Raw genomic sequence first — 21,531 nt, forward strand, 5'->3', positions numbered from 1 at the left:
TTTATAATCTGCTAGAATGCCAAATGCTTTTAACTAGAATTGAATGTGGTCCACTATCCATAAATTATAATCATGCCTGCGTGTGGGTGTCATCATTAAACTCTTATGTCTGTGAGAAGTGTGGGAGGTAATAAAAGCTTGGGACATAATAGTTGATATATTGTACGTTTTCGCTTAAAAATTTGTTCTGAATGTATTTTGGAGTCCTTTGATTCACATCTTCCTCAAAGAAATTAATGCTGTGTTTGGTTTAAAGGATATTAATTAAAGCAGTACTGTGTTTTGTTTTTCTCTTTTGGGCTTGTACCAAATGGTGATTAAAAACTATTTAATGAGGTCCATAGCCTCTGCTCGAGTATGTAAGGCATGTTTACACAACTTCGTACTGATTTTAGGTATTTGAGTTAGAACTGAGGCTTTTCCTGCAATAACTATGTCAGGGCATTCCTTATTGCGGAGGCAGGTGTTTCTATAGCTGCTTATGCTTTTCTTAAATGCATAAACTCAGGCAAGAGAAGCTTGGCTTAGCTGTAATTATATCTATGGTGAGGATTCCTAGACGTGAAATGAATATGAACAGTAAAAAGTAAAGATGTGCATAGCTTTAGTTATACAGCTGAAGCTCTGTAGTCCAGATACAGATAAATGCTGAGAATCAACACTCGATGTGGATATTGAGTCTTGTGGGACAATCTGAAAATGCCACGTGTCTTAAAAATGAAATTATATAGTTCTGAATCTTTGTCTGGCATGCTATTGCAGCAATGCTAGCCAGCTGTAGAAATGGTGCTGGTTTAGCTACAGCAGTCGGGTGGCTGAAAAGTAAATTGTGCTTGGCCGACTGCATTGCCTTTGCAATGGTAAAATGACAAAGCTTGTGGATGAGGAAAGAGTGGTTGAAGTTGTCTACCTGGCTTTACTAAGGCTTGTGATAGTCTCCCATAGCATCTTTGAATGGGGTGTTATGGTCTAGGTGGGTGGACTACTATGTGGGTGAGACACTGGCTTAAAGAGTGGTGGTTTGTCCTCCCTCCACCACTCAGTTATGTTTGTCTCCCACCATTAGAACATCTAAATGTCTTCCAGTGTTTTCACTTTGACTAGCCTCAAATCAAAGAGGCATGGGGGAAAGAATGGTTGTACTCAAGAGATCTGAACATGGATCACTTTGCCTTTGGATGACTGTAAGGTTTGAGCTGATACTTTCCAGGGGATTATCCATAATGGTTCTGAGATTTCTTTCTTGAATGGAAATAGTTAATTTAGAATTTGCTATGATGCGTAGCTTAGCTTTCTTACCCTGCCATGTGTATATATGTCCTACCTTGCATTTATCACCCTAGTACTTAGCTGGCATTCCATCAGGAGATTATTCTGTGACTCTTAATCATTTTAGATTTGATCTGCATTAGATTTTTGTATCTTCAGATTTTAACCCCCAAGTGCTTTGTTTGTTTCCAAGATATGTATGGAAAATCAGAGGTGTTAGTACCCCAGTTAGCCGTATGGTAATCTACAGATAATCTTCCTTCATTATGTAAACTGAACATTTATTTGTTTTATTTAGTCCCTGTTAAATCTTACAAATGCTTTTCTTATTCTTTCAAAAGTTTGATTTTATTTAAAAAAGAAAAGTCTCTTAGAAATCCAGTTGTAGTGGGTGCAATTCCACATTCACTTTCAATCCAACAGAAGTATGAGCTGCTGTTGAAAGAAGCTCAAACTACATGCTACCGCTTTTGCTTGTGTGTTTCTGCCTCTCTGTTTTTGCTCATATTTGCATTTGTGTGGCTACATGGTGAACTGTCGCAGAGAATTGAGCTAGTTGAAAATTGTCCTTCCCCTCAACTTGGCAAAAGAAATTAATTTTCCTGTGTGACTACACAAATATTGGTTTGGATTTTTTTAGAAGGGTACAGAAAGTGGGAAGAAACATGCAAAGGGAAGGGGCTGCTGGTTTTGGTTGAAGCTGTATTAAAAACCCTGTTGACACGCGCTCTGTATCAACTAGATTGCTCTTACTCCTGTTTGTTGACTCCTTCAAAAAGTTTTGAAAGGTCTGTGAGATAAACATATGGAGAAATGTTAAGCAAATGGGAAGAGTCAGTGCGGCTTTTGTAAGAGCCTTATTTTAATCTTATCCAAAAATCGTAATTTATCCATGTGTCTCTTGGTTGTAGTCACTGCTCTGCTTATACATTGCCTACAGTGAAGGTACAGAGATGTGTCCTGCATCCAAAGGAGCTCTTCACAGATTGATGTTGCAGTTACCAGCTTATGCTTCTCTATTAACACTCATTCTGTTTAAGGGTTTTATAGTAGAGTTACTTTAGCACTACCAGGTGAGCACTCTGGTCTTGATGATTTGTGGCTATTCTGAATTTCTTCTTAAATCTTCTCCTGACCCTTCATTTGAAGACTATTTCTCCAAAGGCAGCCTCCTGTTGAGCCTTAATCTAATTGAAGATGACCTGTTGCCAAAAGAGTCTGAGCAGGAACACCACATCAGTTGCTCCTTCCACTGGTCTTGCATCAGATCTGATGATGATGTATCTAGAGTGCATTGGAAAATGCACCCAACATACTTCATTTAGTTCATCTGCTAGAGCCTTACCTTCTCAGAGTGCTCCCTTAATGCCTCCATCACTTTTGGCCTCTCTGAGGAGCTGTCTACTTCAGATTGTTCAAAAATGCTTTTACTGTTAATTTTTATACCTTTAGCAAGCTGTTCCTAAGTTATTTTTTGGCTTGACTCGATATGGTTTAGCATTGAACTTGCTAAAGCTTGTGTACCTTTTTCTTTCCTGATTTGGAAAAGACTTAATCTTTTTACATTTAATAGTCTCCTTCCTCTGTAGTTGAGTCACGGTGCTTTTTTGTTCAGGGCCTCTAATATCTGGTATACATCCTCTCTGAGCCCTTAATGCGGTGACTTTAAGTTGATTTACTGCTGTCTACAAGCAATTCATAAGCTGAGCCTGTTTTCTTACCTGTTTCTTAATCTTTTGGGTAAATGCTATGTCAATGCTGAACTTGCTAACTAGCAAAATTAATTCCACTTTGATAAGATACTTGGAAACTGGAAGAATCCTCTGAATGTTTTATAGCTAATGGACTTCAATTAAGTATGCTTGTGGAAATATCTATGTGGGAGCTTGGTGAGGGTTTTGGTTTTTAGTAAGAAAATCGGATCATGACCTTGAGCAAAGATTTTTTTTATTTTTTTTTTTTTTTTTTCTCCTTGTCTGAAAGAGAAGGGAAAGTAGTACTGTGGGAGGTTTTAGCAGTTTACTTCGGAAGGAAAATCTGGGTCAAATTAATTCTGCCAAGAATGGGAGATGTTTCTAGGCACCACACCAGTTGACAGTTGTTTGATACCCTCTAGTTTTGTGTGTGTATGTATTTATACAATAGAAAAATGATATAATATATATAAAATATAGTAACCATATATAAAATATATAAACATAAATACATTTTTATAATATACTAGGTCATATATATTTTTATACTATATAAATATACATACACACACATCTTGTAGGTATCAAAATACCTAGAGAGATAAAAATTAAAATACGCATAAATTTTATATCAGAATAATTTGTTAGGTAAATATAAACAAAGAAAATGTTATATAAATATAAAATACATGTAAATATATGAAAATAAATGTAGATATATAAAATGTAGATAATATAAAAATATAAAAGTATTGCTAGAAAAATTATGCAAGCCAAAACAATTTTAATTTTGGCTTCAGGTTTATCCATGTAACTCACTGCTGACTTATGAATTGAGCCTTAATAGCTTATATTTCATAGAATCATAGAATACCAGGTTGGAAGGGACCTCGAGGATCATCTGGTCCAACCTTTCTAGGCAAGAATTTGCACAGTCTAGACGAGATGGCCCAGCACCATGTCCAGCTGAGTCTTAAACATGTTCAGCGTAGTGGAGTCAACCACTTCCCTGGGGAGATTATTCCAATGATTGACTGTTCTCATTGTGAAAAATTTTCTTCTTGTGTCCAATCGGAATCTCCCTGGGAGTAACTTGTACCCATTACCCCTTGTCCTCACTATGTGACTCCTTGTAAAAAGGGAGTCTCCATCTTCTTTGTAGCTCCCCTTTAAGTACTGGTACATGGTGATGAGATCACCTCTAAGCCTCCTTTTCTCAAGGCTGAACAAGCCCAGCTCTCTCAGCCTATCCTCACATGGCAGGCTTCCCAGACCCTTGATCATCTTGGTGGCCCTTCTCTGGACCCCCTCCAGCCTGTCCACATCTTTTTTGTGTAACGGGGACCAGAACTGTACACAGTATTCCAGGTGTGGCCTGAGAAGCGCCGAGTAGAGAGGGATAATGACTTCTTTATCTCTGCTGGTGATGCCCTTGTTGATGCAACCCAGCATCCTATTGGCCTTCTTGGCCGCAGCAGCACACTGTTCATTCATGTTGAGCTTCCTGTCCACCAGGACGCCCAGGTCCCTTTCCACGGAGGTGCTCTCTAGCCAGGTGGATCCCAGTCTGAGCTGCACTCCTGGATTATGTTTTCCCAGGTGCAAGACCTTGCACTTGTCTTTTTGTTAAACTTCATAAGGTTCTTGTTAGCCCACTCTTCCAGCCTATCCAGATCTTCCTGCAGGGTGGCTCTCCCTTCCAGAGTGTCTACTTCCCCACTCACTTTGGTGTCACCTGCAAACTTCATCAGGCTAACCTTGATCCCGTTATCCAGACCGCTTATGAAGATATTGAATAGCGTTGGGCCCAATATCGATCCTTGGGGGACCCCACCTGTGACGGGTTGCCAGTTTGAAAAAGAGCCATTTACCACCACCCTTTGGGTGCAGCCCGTCAGCCAATTCCTCACCCACTGCACAGACCACTTGTCTAGGCCATAACGCATCAGTTTCTCCAGGAGGAGGCCGTGGGGAATCGTATCGAAAGCCTTGAAGAAGTCCAAGTAGACAACGTCGACCGCTCGCCCCATGTCAACCGAGCAGGTCACTTTATCATAGAAGGCCACCAGATTTGTCAGGCACGATCTGCCTTTTGTGAAGCTGTGTTGGCTTTTCCCAATCATCACATGCTTCATTTGACTCGTGATGGCCCCCAGGAGGATCCGTTCCATGACTTTCCCGGGGATTGAAGTAAGACTGATGGGCTTACTTAAGGGATTACCCAGATCCTCCCTTGAGCCCTTCTTGTAGATAGGGGTAACATTCGCCTTCCTCCAGTCCTCTGGGACATCCCCCGATCTCCACGACTTCTCGAAGATTATAGAGAGTGGCCCCGCAATGACATCAGCCAGCTCTCTCAACACCCTCGGGTGGATGGCGTCAGGGCCCATCGATTTGTAGGGGTCAAGCTCCTGTAATAATTCACATACTGACTCCTTCTTCACTGATGGTGGGTCTATGTTTGGATCAACCTGGATTTTCGTTCCCAACGCCTGGGATCCAACAGTGTTGGTAAAGACAGAGGTGAAGAAAGTGTTGAGAACCTCTGCCTTTTCAGCGTTGTTGGTGACTGATTCACCTCTACTGTTTAACAGTGGGCCTATGTTTTCCTTCTGTTTCCGCTTGCAACTTACATACTGGAAGAAGCCTTTCTCGTTATTTTTGACGTCTCTGGCCAGTTCCAAATCAAGCTGAGCTTTTGCCTTTCTAACTGCATCTCTGCACACTCTGGCAATGTCCTTGTAGTTCTCAGTGGATAACGTTCCACTTCTCCATCTCTGGTACGCATCTCTTTTGGTTTTAAGCAGACCCAGGAGCTCGTGGTTGAGCCAAGGGGGCCTCTTGCTCCGCTTCCTTCCCTTTCTTTTATAGGGGATAAACTGGTTTTGTGCTTCCAAGAGAGCATTCTTGAAGGACTCCCAGCACTCGCTGGCTCCTTTATCCTCCATGGAGGCTTCCCACGGAATCCCTCCCAACTGAGCTCTGAGCGAGCTGAAGTTTGCTCTTCTAAAATCTAGAACCCTTGTCTTGGTGCTAACCTTCAGCATGCTCAGCCGGATCCCGAACTCCACAATATTGTGATCACTGCAGCCAAGGTTGTTACTGACCGAGATGTTACAAAGCAGGTTTTCTTGGTTTGTGAATAGCAGGTCCAGCAGTGCCTCCTTCCTGGTTGGCCCATCTAACATTTGTAAGAGGAAACAGTCCTCTACGCATTCCAGGAACTCGATGGATGACATGCGAGCTGCTGTATTGTTCTTCCAGCAAATGTCTGGGTAGTTGAAGTCGCCTATGAGAACCAGGTTCTGTTGACCAGAAGACACTCGAGGTGGTTGCTCCTCTGGTACACATCTTGGGAGACAGCTAAGGAACACCCGTCGCCGCTCTGGTTGGCCTGACTTACTCCCCAGTTGGATGTGGTGGCATGAGCATTTCTGTTTTGGACCCCACCCTCCGAGTCCTTCAGTTTAAAGCCCGCCTCACCAAGTTAGCCAGCATGTTGCTGAAGATTCCCTTGCCCCTTCTAGGCAGATGGATTCCATCCCTCCCTAGCATGTTATAGTCATCGAAGAATGCCTCACTGTCGTAAAAGCCAAAACCCTCACGACGGCACCAGCCACGTAGCCAGGAGTTGATATGCATTATGCGCCTATTTCTGGCTACCCCCTTCCCTCGAACTGGCAAGATGGAGGAAAAGATAACCTGGCCACCAATGTTTTTCACTTGCTCCCCCAGGGCTTGAAAGTCTTCCTTGATTTTACCCAGGTTTCGGCTTTCAGTGTCGTTCATGCCTACATAAAATAGTAACAACGGATAATAATCTGTTTTCTTGATGAGTTGTGGCACCCGTCTCGAACCTTAGCTCCTGGAAGGCAGCATACCTCTCGTGACTCCCTGTCAGGTCGGCAGATGGGTGCCTCAGTACCCTTCAACAGAGAGTCACCCACTACGAGCACTCGTCGTTTCTTTTTACGGTGTCCACTGTGTGTTGCTGGTACAGTTTTCCCTTGCAGGGGGAAGGGAAGGCTTTGCAGGCCTTGCTCACGGGTGTCCTCAGCTGTTAAGGCTTCATATCTGTTTTTGATTTTGATGGTGGAGGGTGCAGGTTGATGTGGAGTCCTGCTTTTGTGAGTCACCAGGGTCCAAGGTGCCTCATTCTCAATGGTGTCTGCCACAGGAACACGGCTCTGAAGCCACCTATCTATCTCTGTCTCAGCTCCTCTAATACTGCGCAGCCTTTTAACTGTTTCCTGCAGTTTGGCCACCTGACGTAACAGATCATTGACCTTTGTGCACCTTATGCAGGTACTTACCTCTTCATCAGGGGAAGGGTTTGGGCACTTGCCACAACCTACCGCCTGTACTGATGTTTCTTTTCTTACCAGATCCATCTGGGTGGATGCGTCAGATGTCTCAGGGACTTTCTTTCTCTGTAGGAACAGTGGTTTTGGCCCTGAGGCGAGTGCCCGCCATTTTGCCAGAGGCCTAGAGCACTTCCCTGGGCTGTAGACCTACAAGCGGGTTGCAGAGCCCTGCCTGCGCGAACTGCCGCACCATGCCCTGTTTGCCCATTGTGTTTGCCGCTCTCCCTAGGGGCCATTTACATCTCCCGCCGTTGCTCCTGGCAATGCCCACGCTGTGTCAGCTGCACGTCAGCCTTGCTTGCAAGAGCTGACGGGTCCCTCTGCTCGCCCTCGGGTTTCCCGGGCTCTGAGAACCCCCCTTGCATGCCCAAATCTAGTGCTGAGCCACAGGACTTATCCTTGCCACCGCTGTGCTCCTCGCCGACTGAGATTTATGGAACTGCTTCTCTCAGTAATTGGCATTCTCAGAATATCTGTCAACAAATGATCCATTTTTCTCTAGATTTATATATTATTATAGAATCATCATCGAATCATGGAATGCTTTGGGATGGAAGGGACCTTTAAAGGTCATCTAGTCCAACCCCCCTGCAATGGGCAGGGACATCTGCAACTAGATCAGGTTGCTCAGAGCCCCATCCAGCCTGGCCTTGAATGTTTCCAAGGATGGGGCATCTACCACCTCTCTGGGCAACCTGTTCCGGTGTTTCGCTACCCTCATCGTAAAAAACCTCTTCCTTATATCCAGTCTGAATCTACCCTCTTTTAGTTTAAAACCATTACCCCTTGTCCTGTCGCTATTGGCCCTACTAAAAAGTCTGTCCCCATCATTCTTATAAGCCCCCTTTAAGTATTGAAAGGCTGCAATAAGGTCTCTGCCCAGCTCTCTCAGCCTTTCCTCATAGGAGAGGTGTTCCATCCCTCTGATCATTTTTGTGGCTTCCTCTGGACCTGCTCCAACAGGTCCATGTCCTTCCTGTGCTGATCTAAAAGTCTAAAACTTCAGGGTTTAAAGGTGTTCTTGAATTAAGTCAAAATATCTCTTCTTTGAGCATGTATGCATCCTAAAATCATTTCCTCAGCAGTCCTGTGCAGCTGACTTTAAATCTGTTGAGGGTAGAGGGAGGAATGCATGTGAAATTATAAGATCAGATATCAGTGTCACTGCATCTCATTTTTCTTCTTGAAAAATTTATTTTGTACTTCTGAAAACTTTTTTGTTGCTTGTCCTCCTTCTCCCTTAATCCTGTTTTAAATGTGTAGGATTGGAAGGGGATTTTTTGGTTTTTTTCCATTTTATAAATGAAGAATTAGTTTGAAAAGAAAATAAGAGATTCTGGAATCCTGTGGAAATATTTATGTGTGAGGACCATGAGGACAGTCAAGTAGTGGAGCAGGCTGCCCAGGGAGGTTGTGCCATCTCCATCCTTGGAAGTTTCCAAGACTCAGCTGGATGAAGCTTTGAGCAACCTGGTGTGACCCCATAGCTGCCCCTGCTTGGAGCAGGAGGTTGGGCCAAAGACTTCCTGAGGTCCCTTCCAGCCTGAAACATCTTGTGATTTTATGCTCTGAAAAATTATTTCTTCCTTTCTATTCAATTTTTAAAACTTCTCTGTCTTTTCCATCCTCTTCATCTGGTTTCTTTGAGCTTTTGCTTTGGTCCTGGTAGTATTTTTCTTTAATGGACTAGCTTTTAGATCTTTTTGTTGTCCAAATCAGTGCTGCAAATAAATGTTGCTCTCATTTTGCCAAGATATTTTTTGTACATGTTTCCATGTTTGTTTCTGTCCTCAATTTTGTCTGATTGTGTTGACAAAAAAATGTTACTGAAAATCCCACTGTCAGTGGGATTATATGTATTCACTGTGCTCCCTCTCATTCTGAGCACAACAATAAAGTAGCAGGACAGTACCTTGGGCAAAAGCCAGAGGAGTTTTCTATTAAAAAAAAAAAAAAAAAAAGCCAAAATAAATAAATAACAAAATAACTAACAAACAAACAAAAAAAAAAAAAAACAACAAAAAACAAAAAACTAACACCACCACCCCCCCAAAACAAACAAAAAAAAAAAGCCAAACCCAAAAAACCCCAAAATCCCAACACTCAACAACTTTTTTTTTTTTAATGTCTCATTATGTGAGTTTGTTGTTGGCTTGAGGTTTGCTGGCCCAAGGTTGATAGCTGATTGAGTCAGACAGTTGTTGTAAAATTGAATCCAACACTAGGTGGATCTGTAGTTTTTCCCATGTTTCTCATAGGTTTTCTTCTCTCTCACCTCTTCTTTTCTAGCTTGCATTTAGTTTCCCAGGTTTCAAATAGTCATAATGCTGTGGTATTGTGTTCTTACATAATACCATAAAATGTCTTTTGTTTTTTTTATGTTTGGTTTGGGTTTTTTTATATATATTGTGGTCACATTTGAAGCTTCAGTTATACTGGACAGTCTTCAGATGTGCAGCAGAAATATTGTTCCATCTCAGAAATTGTATCACTTGTGTCTAGAGGAGTTGAAATAGGTGTTTCCAGCAGTGGGCCAGGAGTGGAGCTAATAAAAATGTGAAGATTTCCTTCCTCATTTAAGATGTTCCCTTTCTATAGTTTTTTTTTAAATATATTTCTTGAAGTGAATTAATGGTTTATTAGAGTTATTTTCAGCTTTATTTGGCAACTTTATAGCCTTTTGATTCAGGAATGTGGTATGTAATTTGCTTTACTTAATTTTTCAAGGTGTCTGTCACCAGGTATGTCAACTACTCAGATTCGTGTTACAGATACTAAAAATGTCTTCAGAGGTTTCCAGCTAACAAAGCTATCCTCTTCTTCGGCATCTGTGTGCAAGTAAGAGAAGTAGATCCTATCTGGAAATGATATATGTATAACTTCAGTGAGACAGTTTAAAGGTGTTGACTTTGTTTATAAATGTTTCTGTAGTGTTTCAGTTGAAATAATTTTTTTGGGGGTGTCTTTATACATTTCTGATACAGCCGTGGTGTCAAAAGCTTTGATGGGAATGCAGGTCTGCAACTCAGCTTCAAGCTCTTGGGAGAAGGTGGTCTTCTCCTTATTTTGAAGTTCAAAACAAAACAAAAATTAGGCAATCTAATGGCATAGATGGGGCTCCTGCCCTGAAAAAAGCCTATATTGTTTTAGATGTCACAGTAAGAACTCCTGAGATCTAGTGATAAAAAAGAGGATAAATAGTTTAAAATGAAACACTATTTTTGTAGTGAATTGAGGAATATGCTTGTTTATTATATTAAATCTATGCAGTTTAGTATTTGTAATCTTTTTCAGTGCAGTGGTGTTTGAGAGGTTGCGCAAAGTGTTGGAGCTGAGATTAATTGCAGGAAGCAAAGTGGAAAAGACTTTGAAAGAAAGGAAAGAAAAATCTGTGTATATAATTTGGCTAGGCAACGAAGACAACATGACTGTGCTTTTTATTTAAAGGCTGTAACCACTGAACTGGGGAAGAAATGTTTTATGGTATTACATAGAACTTCTTATAGGAATAAGTAGATGAAGTTGAACAAAGTAATGCTCAGGCTGAATATTAGGAAAAAAAATCTTAACATTGAGGTTTATTAGATTATGGAACACTCTTCCCAAAGGATGTGGTTCAAGCTCCATTACTAGTCCCTTAAAATTAGACTAGATAGAATAACAAAATGTACTGGAGGGAACACTGTTGCATAGGTAGTGGATGAACACAGTTACCTAATAGGTCTTTGCATTTCACTTGCTTCCATGATTCATTTCCTGAAAAACTACTTCCAGAATGTGTTAATGACATCACAGCCCCAGTCTCCTCAGACACGTTGGTGCTTCTCGGTGCTGCGGCTTTCGGACAACATATTTGGAGATTTGCTGGGCTGACTTTTTTTCCAGTGGCTCTTATAGCTCAGCCATTTCCCGCAACTTTCCCATTCTGTTGTAGCATTTCTCGGAGCAATGGAGACAGGCAAAAATCAGGTGCCTGGGGTGCATTTTAAAAATACACACACACAAACTGGGCTATGCCTGAAGAGGCTGTGATCAGGAGCGGGGCAGGCAGCAGAGTTTGTGTTGCAGAGCTTGGCTTCACAGAAATGACTACCTTCTGTTCTTGGCAAGTAGGATGAAATACTTGTCTCTGTTAGAATGGTATTATTAGGTGTGAAAAACCTCAAACAAATAAATCATACTTGGTCATATATTTCAATGAGCCAGTCTTAGTGGTTCTGTTGCACTGATTTGATGAGAAGAAAATAACTTGTTTTTAAAATGTCTTCTACAGTTTTTTTTAGACATTTAAAGAAGTCATCTAAAACATGCTCTTAATCTTTCTATAGTATTGTAGTCACTTTTATGTAGTATTTAGGAATTAAATACTGGAAATAAAGTATAATAATAAAGGACCTGAAATATAATAAAGCACCTGGAATAAAGCCTGTGGCAATCCGATACGTAAATTGTTGAGACATGTGTGACTTTGACCTTGCACAGCACTTTGCACCAAGGACTAAATGGTAGCTTGATACGATTTTAAGCCTAGGTATGCTTTTTCAACTGATCACACATTTGCTCTGATATACATCCTTTACAGTTCCTATATTCCAAACAATAGAGTCAAGATGGACTGGTATATAGCTGTTGTCTCAAAATGCTTACAGCACTGCACACAAGCTTTTAAGTTTAGTATCTCCCATGTGTGAATTGTTGCTGCAGCCTGCTGATGACTTAGAAACCAGCTAGCCTACCACTATTTAAAATGTGAATTTATTTTGCTAGACTGTGTGTCACTCAAACTATTAATTTGTAGTTGTTTTTAAAATGTCTTTCCTTCTTTGTCGCAAGCTAGCTTGGGTTAATTCTGTTAGTCTAATGCCAGACAGTGGAGAGCATGAGAAATATTGCTGAAAACTAAAAATTGTTACTTTTGTCATTTGGATTACTATGTCAGATATAACGTTGCAAAAAATCTATCATTTATAAGAACTTGTCAGCTGAAAAAGTTACTGCAATAAAAATGGTAACTGCAAACAAAAAGTTACTGCAATATTTAGGACAGCCATTTTTACACTTCTGAGTCTTATAATTTCCCTACCTAAAAATCTACAGTGTAATCAGATCCACTTTTTCAGTCAGATTGTGGTTTGTGTATACATGAGTGTGTTTATGCTCCTTATGAGTTTAATGTTGCTTGAGGATGGAATACTTAACATGCAAGTTCATTAAGCACATAAAAATTATTCCATATTTCCTGTATTTCAGCTTTGCTAGTTTCTTGCTGTAATGAATCTTCCAAAAACTTGCAGTAGGACTTTCCTAAAATTAACGTAGCTGCTGATTTTATAGTCTTTTAAGCAAGTATACCTGGTGCTCCTCACAATTAGCAGTTTTAAGTTGCTTAAATAAAGACCTGAGATGTTAGGGATGTGCTTATAAAATGACTTTGACTCGAGACATTATGTGAACTGCATCTTGATGTAGCATTTGCTTCACTGATCCAGCCTCTCCCATTTATGATTCCATGGACCACTTTTTCCTCTCCCATTCATTATCACATAATATCCCCGTGGCAACTTGAGAAATTGCTTACGTGAAAAAGTAATTGTAGGAAAGGTATGTATTTGTAGCTTTCTTCTAACACAGTGTAGCAGCTGGAAACAAGGACAAGAGCCAGCACAGCATGAACTGCCAGCTCTCCATGGGCCACCAGAAAGTGTTCATCAGACCACAATGTAAGAACCATTGAATTAAGAAATGTGACACACATAATAAGCATTAAATAAATAAATAAATAAAAAAATAATAAAAAAAAAAAAAAACAAAAAACAAAACCAAACCAATCCTCAAGTTCCCAAAGCTGCTGCTTGAATGTAATAAGAATGAAATAGTAATTGTAGTGTTTTTGAATAATACGTTATTCGCTGGTTTTGGTGGAGGAAGTACATGATGGTATCAATTAGATGCAATGAAAATCACTTTTGCTTTAGTTCTTCGTAATCTATATTTACTGCTGCCGTAGATGATGATGTAGCATTGAACAATCTTCTGGATGCTGAAAGTTTCATAAATAGGAAAGCAGGGTGTGGAGCTAGGACTTGATTTAAACAGATTACTGAAACATAGATTAGATCTGTTCTGTTTGGTGTTTTGTTTTTTGGTTTTGTGTTTTGTTTTTTTTTTTTTTTTTGTGATTCGGTTTTCTTTCTGATATTTGACACTTTTTTTACTGATTTCTCTAGCCTCATCTACTTGTGTGTTTTCCATTTTTGCAACAAGGGAGTAGGATTGTCATTTTGGAAGTATTAAAATGACAGGAAGAGATCAGGAAGATCTTTTGAAGATCTTCATGTCTACCAAAACTCTTACTTCTTCCTTTTCAGTCTCAAAAGCAGCCTGGAGCTGCACCTCAATCTGGTGCACTCTGCAAAATAGTTTCAAAAGCAATAAAACTCATTGGCAGGATGCTAATAATGTTTGATAGGACTTGGTTTGTGTGTATAGGGGAACGAGGAAAGGATCTGCTCTGTTACCAAGCTCCAGTGATGAGAGAAATGAACATACTCAAAAAGGCTATGCCAGCATTAATTGAAATTTAATGCCTATATTTAAACTTAATGAAGGATAGGCCGTTCAAAGGAAAACTTGATGAAGTTCAATTATTATGATTGTATTTTGCAACTGCTATTAAATAAAAAATAAAAAAATTCTTCTTTTCCCAGAAAGATACTTTGAAATAAGTAACACCAGTTTCCTCTGCATTAATTTAATGCTCTTTCCAGGGAGAGAGCTCAGAGGGTTTATCTTCCAAGCCTTTACACCTGAAGGTTGGAAAGTGAATAAGATGTGTTTTGTGGAAGAATTACAACTAGTTTAATAAATATCCAAAAAAAGCTCACAAATCAATTATAGGTCATGGTTTGTTGATATACTAACTTGAAATAATAGTATGTAGTGCTAGAAGTTCAGTTGGCTATAAATTTCAGTGCTTTATAATGAGTAAATTTTTAAAGTATCCTCTGCGCTCCTACCTGTCTTTTGATTTTAAAATGTCTTTAAAATGAAGCTCTTAAAATTTTGCTTAGTCACGTTAAAGTAAATAAGTGCATTTAAACTGTTCTCTAAGTATGTACAAACATGAACCTTATTTGTATCTTGTTGTGTAAGAGAGAGCAGAGCATTAGGCTGAGATTTCTGCAGAATTGTGTTTACACTAAATAAGTCTGGTGAAAGAAAGTTCTTTTTTGATGAATGTGTCATAACTTCATTTTGCCATGGAATGTTGTTCCACAGACTGTCAAACTAGATTAAAATCCTGGGTTTGTTTTCATGGCTATGAACAGTGTTTCCTAGCCATCTTACAGAAGACCTCAGATTCTCTATTGCAAAAAAAACATACCTTGCTCTTAAGCAAGACCTGCTTTCCTTGCTGTGCCTTACATAGAATTGTATGAATAGGGGGAAAAAAGCAGCTGTGATGGGTAGTTTTGTGGAAGAGAAGGAAAAAATGGAGTCTGCTCATTCTTTTAAAGGTAAAAGTAGTCTGTTCCTTCTTAAAGTATCTGTGTATTTGCCAGAAATAATTGGCAAAATTTTAATATTTCTCTAATTGACGAAAATTCTAGTAATGTAGTTCCATGTGGAATTGAGCCAAGAAATAAAGTTATATTAAAGAATTGCAATTAAAAATAGATTACAAGTATTTTGCAGAAAACAGTAAATTCTGTAGATGGAATAAATGATCCAAATACATGAAGAGACTGTTTTAGGGTTAAGGATTATTAACTTCATCACTTATAATTAGCACCAGAAAGGTAGTATTTGGTAATGTAGAGCTTTTTCAGAGTTTATAGATCTTCAGAAGCACTTTGGGTCATGATGCTATTGCAGGCAATCCACCCCCTTCATTGTTTTCACAGTTCAGTTGTTTAGTTTTGAGAATTGTAGCTCGTCTTTGCCGCTGCCCAGAGATATAGAAAGCTTTAAGAAAATTTCTGTAATTTGTGTTTCCCTTGGGATATATACTAAAATGACAAGAGAATAGGAGTAAATGAAATTTAAAGTCAAATTTAAATGTGAAAGAAATCCAAGCACTATATGTTAAAGTGTTTAGGCAAATTTTATTCCATGCTTTTAATGATGCCAGGCAGCACTAGTACAGTTACAGCTACCTATGGCTATGCTATTGGCTTAAACAAGAATTTTAAACATGTTTTTCCTCCTTTTATTCTGTTTCTCCATGGTGTTTCAGTGAAGCAGAATCTGAAGTGTGATTCTGGGCACTTTTTTTTTTTTGTATCAATGTATATTCTTTTAAATTGAGTTTTCTGTTAACTGTAACTTTAGATCTGAAAAGAAGATGGTGAGAAGAGCTTCTAAGGCATTGCAGTATTACTTTGGTTTTGTTTCTCTTGCTAAAAAACATAAATATACCTTAATAATTTGACATTGCATTTTGGAACTGAAAGGAATATTATGAACCCATTAGCATGGGATTGTTTTTCTGGAGGAATACACTTGTCAACAAGAGACACAACTTCAGGAGGTTACTTGGGTCATATATCAATGTGCAGATTTCTCTTGGACATAATTACCTTATTCCTCCCTGGTGGAAGATTCAACTTACTTGCCAGTATTTTGGCCATATCCCTCTTTTCCTAACTGCTGAGGAAAGGTGTAGTAATGGCAGATGCCAGCCACAGAAGGGTGGGGTGGTGGAAAATTTAAAAATGCTGACCTAGCTGAGAACTACACTAAACTTTTACTTTAAGAGAGAAAATGTGCTGAATTTTGAATTCATTTAACAAATGATAACTATATAATTATTTCATTTTTTTAAAAAGAATTTCTTTGCATGTTACCTATCTGAATAGCTCATGTGAGTTTAAAAGGTAACTTCATGGTCAGTATTTTTAGTCAGCTTCGTTCTGATTTGAGGACAGTGGATCAAAAACACAGTGATAAAGGATTATTAATGTAACATGAAATTTTTGCTAAAAAGGCTGTAATTATAGTGCTTTTTATTATAAGAACTGCTTCAAGCTGCTTAACACTGAATGGCATTAGTTCCCTTGCCCTTGATATGGCAGTAATTGCCTTGCAGTTGTGTTGAGGAAGGGAGCGTTGGTTTATTACAAAATCTGACTATATAATTACTTTTGAAGAAAAATACTCTTTGGCTGGTTTGAAATTTTGTAGGGCTAAGAGTACTTCATAGAATCATAGGATGGTTTGGGTTGGAAGGAACCTTAAAGATCATGTAGTTCCAAACCCCCTGCCATGGGCAGACACCTTTCACTAGACCAGGTTGCTCAAAGCCCCATCCAACCTGGCCATGAACACTTTGAGGGATGGGGCATCCACAACTTCTCTGGGCAACCTGTTCCAGTGCCTCACCACCCTCATAGTAAAGAACTTCTTCCTTATATCTAATCTAAATCTACCCTCTTTCAGTTTATAGCCATTACCCCTTGTCCTATCACTATGCTCCCTTGTACAAAGTCCATCCCCATCTTTCTTGTAGGCCCCCTTTAAGTACTGAAAGACCGCAATAAGGTCTTCCCGCAGCCTTCTCTTCTCCAGGCTAAACAGCCCAAGCTCTCTCAGCCTTTCCTCATAGCAGAGGTGCTCCATCCCTCTGATCATTTTTGTGGCCCTCCTCTGGACCCGCTCCAACAGGTCCATGTCCTTCCTGTGCTGAGGACTCCAGAGCTGGATGCAGTACTCCAGGTGGGGTCTCACAAGACCAGAGCGGAGGGGCAGAATCACCTCCCTCGACCTGCTGGCCATGCTTCTTTTGATGCAGCCCAGGATACAGTTGGCTTTCTGGGCTGCAAGCGCACATTGCTGGGTTATGTTGAGTTTCTCATCAACCAACATCCCAAAGTCCTTCTCTTCAGAGCTGCTCTCAATCCATTCTCCACCCAGCCTGTATTGTGCTTGGGATTGCCCCGACCCATGTGCAGGACCTTGCACTTGGCCTTGTTGAACTTCATGAGGTTCCCATGGGCCCACCTCTCTAGCCTGTCAAGGTCCCTCTGGATGGCATCCCTACCCTCCAGTGTGTCGACCGTACCACACAGCTTGGTGTCATCGGCAAACTTGCTGAGGATGCGCTCAATCCCACTGTTCACGTCACCGACAAAGATGTTAAACAGTGTTGGTCCCAATACCAACCCCTGAGGAACACCACTCGTCACCACGGGCACAGAGGTGAGACTGACTGGCCTGTAGTTCCCCAGGTCTTTCTTTTTTCCCTTTTTAAAAATGGGGGTTATGTTTCCCCTTTTCCAGTCAGCAGGAACTTCACTGGACTGCCACGACTTCTCAAATATGATGGATAGTGGCTTAGCAACTTCATCCGCCAGTTCCCTTAGGACTGCCTCTCATCAGGTCCCATGGACTTGTGCACCTTCAGGTTCCTTAGATGGTCTTGAACCTGATCTTCTCCTACAGTGGGCAGTTCTTCGTTCTCCCAGTCCCTGCCTTTGCATTCTATGACTTGGGTGGTGTGGCTAGAGCACTTGCCGGTGAAGACTGAGGCAAAAAAGTCATTGAGTACCTCAGCCTTCTCCATATCCCAGGTAACCAGGTCTCCTATTTCCTTCTGGAGAGGGCCCACGTTTTCCCTAGTCTTCCTTTTATCACTGACATACTTTTGAAGCTTTTCTTGTTGCCCTTGACATCCCTGGCCAGACTTAATTCTATCAGGGCTTTAGCTTTCCTAACCTGATCCCTGGCTGCTTGGACAATTTCTCTGTATTCCTCCCAGGCTACCTGTCCTTCTTGTTTCCACCATATGTAGGCTTCCTTTTTGAGTTAGTCCAGGAGCTCCTTGTTCATCCACGCAGGCCTCCTGGCATTTTTACCTGACTTCTCTTTGTTGGGATGCATTGCTCTTGAGCTTGGAGAAGGTGATCCTTGAATATCAATCAGCTTTCTTGGGCCCCTATTCCCTCCAGGGCTTTATCCCATGGTACTCTACCGAGCAGATCCCTGAAGAGGCCAAATTCTGCTCTCCTGAAGTCCAGGGCAGTGAGCTTGCTGTGTGCCCTCCTCGGTGCTCTAAGGATCTTGAACTCCACCATTTCATGGTCACTGCAGCCAAGGCTGCCCTTGAGCTTCACATTCCCCACCAGCTCCTCCTTGTTGGTGAGAACAAGGTCCAGCATAGCACCTCTCCTCGTTGGCTCCTCTATCACTTGGAGAAGGAAGTTATCAACGTATTCCAGGAACCTCCTGGATTGCTTATGCTCTGCTCTGTTGTCCCTCCAACAGATGTCAGGGTGGTTGAAGTCCCCCATGGGGGCTAGGGCCTGCAAACGTGAGGCTGCTCCTGTCTGTCTATAGAGGGCCTCATCTGCTCAGTCTTCCTGGTCGGGTGGCCTGTAGCAGACCCCCACTGTAATGTCACCTGTCCCTGCCCTCCCTTTAATTCTGACCCATAAGCTCTTGGTTGGCTCCTCATCTGTCCCCAGGCAGAGCTCTATGCACTCTAGCTGGTCATTGACATAGTGGGCAACACCCCTTCCTCGTCTCCCCTGCCTGTCCTTCCTAAAGAGCCTGTACCCTTCCATTCCAACACTCCAGTCATAGGAGCCATCCCACCATCTGTGATGCCAATAAGATCATAGACTTGCAGGTGTGTGCATGTCTCTAACTCCTCTTGTTTATTCCCTGTGCTGCATGCATTTGCATAGAGGCGTTTAAGTTGGGCCCCCGATGAAGCCAACTTACTGGCTGGAATTCCTTTGTGCTGCTCTTCAGGTGCACTCTTGCTGACCTGTGATCCTTCTCCAGGCTCTGGGCATCTATTGTTGGCACTGGCACCCAACTGGTAGGAGTGGGATGGATTGAGGTTCCCCTCCCCTGTCAACTTTAGTTTAAAGCCTTCTTTACCAGCTTGGCAAGCCTATGACTGAAAATGCTCTTCCCCTTCTCTGACAGGTGGACCCCATCAGCCCCCAGTAGACCAGGTTTCTCAAAGCGAGTCCCATGGTCTAAGTAGCCGAACCCCTGGCTATGGCACCAGTCCTGTAACCACTTGCTGATTTGCCAGATCCGACTGGCCCTTTCAAACCCCTTCCCTTTGACAGGGAGGATCGATGAAAAAACTACCTGTGCTCCAGAGTCCCTTACTGCTGTTCCCAGGGCTCTGTAATCTTTCTTGATACTCCTCAGACTGCTCCTGGCCCTATTATTGGTGCCCACGTGAAACAACAGCAGTAGATAATGGTCAGTGGACTGTACGAGGCTTGGTAGTCTCTCGGTGACATCCCTGATACAAGCCCCTCTCTAGAGAGTGTGTCAGGTCAGCAAATGGGTGCCTCCGTACCTCTCAGAAGACTGATATTTCAAATTCTTTTAATTGGTTATACTATACTTATGTTTTGCATTCAAATGACTTACAGGTTTTTGTCCTGTGCACCTTGAATCTCGCAGACTGGAAGATTGAAAACTAAACTTTATTAATTTTTCTGTCTTCTTTAAGAAAGTGTGTTATAATTAATTTTCAGTTTAGACATTAATAAAAAAAGGAAATAAGAATTTTCTGGTCTTTTTAAAGTTGAGATTATTTCTTACTGTTATGCTGTATAATTCAAGACTTTGACCTATTAAATGAATAATTTGATGAAATGCTCAGTCTCTGCCCTAAAAATTCAAGATACGCTCAAAAAAATGAAGTGCTAAGCAGGCATTTGGGGACGAATATAATCCAGTGTGACTGGAAGGGGCTGCTTCTTATCACCTGGGAACGTATCAGGAGCCCAGATGTGATAAAGGTAGAAGCCCAGTGACACTGAAGTTGTTATGTGTCGCCATAGCCATGGGGGGGACAAGTTTCATCCTTTCCCCTGACTTTTTCCCCAGTAATGTAGAGTCTGCAGCATCTCTGCTTCAGTTTTGATGCTTTTCTTTTTTCCCCAGTGTAATACAGTCTCATGAGTGCTGGCAAGGAAATAAGGATTTATGGACTTGCTGGAGAGGGCTGAGGGGAGTCTTCTAATCCTCCCCTGCTGTCCCCTCTCTCTTCCAGTCTCCTCTTAATCGGTATTTGGGCACGTAGCTGGTCAACTTGGTTCACCAACACTGCTGTAATTAGGAACAGGAATTTCAAATGCAGGAGTTTAGTATTGGAGTTAATTTTTTCTAATGCTGTAAAGTTTAAGTATGAAAATGACTCTGCATTTTGGGCTCAATCATCAAAGTTTAAACAGTATGATAATGAGAGTTTTAATGATCAGCCTTCATACTGGAGCTGTACATGCACCAGATATATGCACCTATATAAAGGGGAGGGTATTCTAACATGCATTCTTACTATAGTTAGTGAGCAAAGAACTGAGAGTTGGTGTGGAATTATGAGCTATTAACATTTTTGTACCTAATAAATTTCTGCAGGTCTAAAATGAATGAAGTTTTGGTGCTTTGTTACGTGTGTATTTTCAAGGCAGTTGTGAGACAACAAAAACTTGCTTACTCAAGAGGAATCAATCAGTTTGTTTTTTGACAGTATTAATAGTGATTTGTCGCTTCAACCTTTTATTTCTTTTTAACTAGATTTTTAGCTTCAAATTATTGTAAACAGTTTGTGCTTCCATACCTTTACATCTTAAATGCAATCTCTTAAAAACGAATTTCAGAGCAGTGTAAGTATTTCTAACTGGAGTGCTTTTTCAAGTTGTTTCATCTTCTGTAGGAATCCAAAAATATGAGGCTGAGTTTAATAATACCTTAAAATTTAAATTGCTGTTGATCCTGTCTTTTTTTTCCAAGAAGTTTACTGTTTGCTATTATGTTGTCTACCCACAATAACGAGCAATGATGATGATCTCTACAGGACTCTCAATCTGGAGGTTCTACTTTAAGCAGTATTAGTTTTTGCATTATTAGGATTGCTACGTGAATCCTTCAGCTGGTATCTGCTCTGTGTTTAAGGTTCTCCCCTTCAAATATATGCTTTTGTTTCACCTCTCCTAATTTCCTTTTCATATATTCCTATGACTTAGTTTTCTTGAATTTCCAGTAATCTTTTAATTCCCACCTCTCTGTGCCCACTGCTGTGTAACTCCTGAAATTTTCATTTTGAGAAATCAAGTAGCCAGACCTGTTATCTCATTGTACAGAGGTGAATTGTTTTTCCCTCTTCTCTCTACCTGTGTGTCAGATGCTATCTTTTCCTCTAAAGGAGTTTTGTTCATTAAAATGTAAACAAACAT

At 40.8% G+C, this 21,531-nt stretch overlaps 1 pseudogene across 1 annotated transcript in view; it reads left to right on the forward strand.

The window, feature by feature from the left end:
• Positions 1 to 21,531, forward strand: part of LOC309601526 (dymeclin-like) — a 233,992-nt pseudogene that overhangs the window by 51,822 nt on the left and 160,639 nt on the right. The gene's annotated exons all lie outside the window — the stretch shown is intronic.

The sequence above is a fragment of the Platalea leucorodia genome (assembly GCF_965183815.1).
Source record: "Platalea leucorodia genome assembly, chromosome: W".
In the NCBI taxonomy this organism is placed as follows: Eukaryota; Metazoa; Chordata; class Aves; order Pelecaniformes; family Threskiornithidae; genus Platalea; species Platalea leucorodia.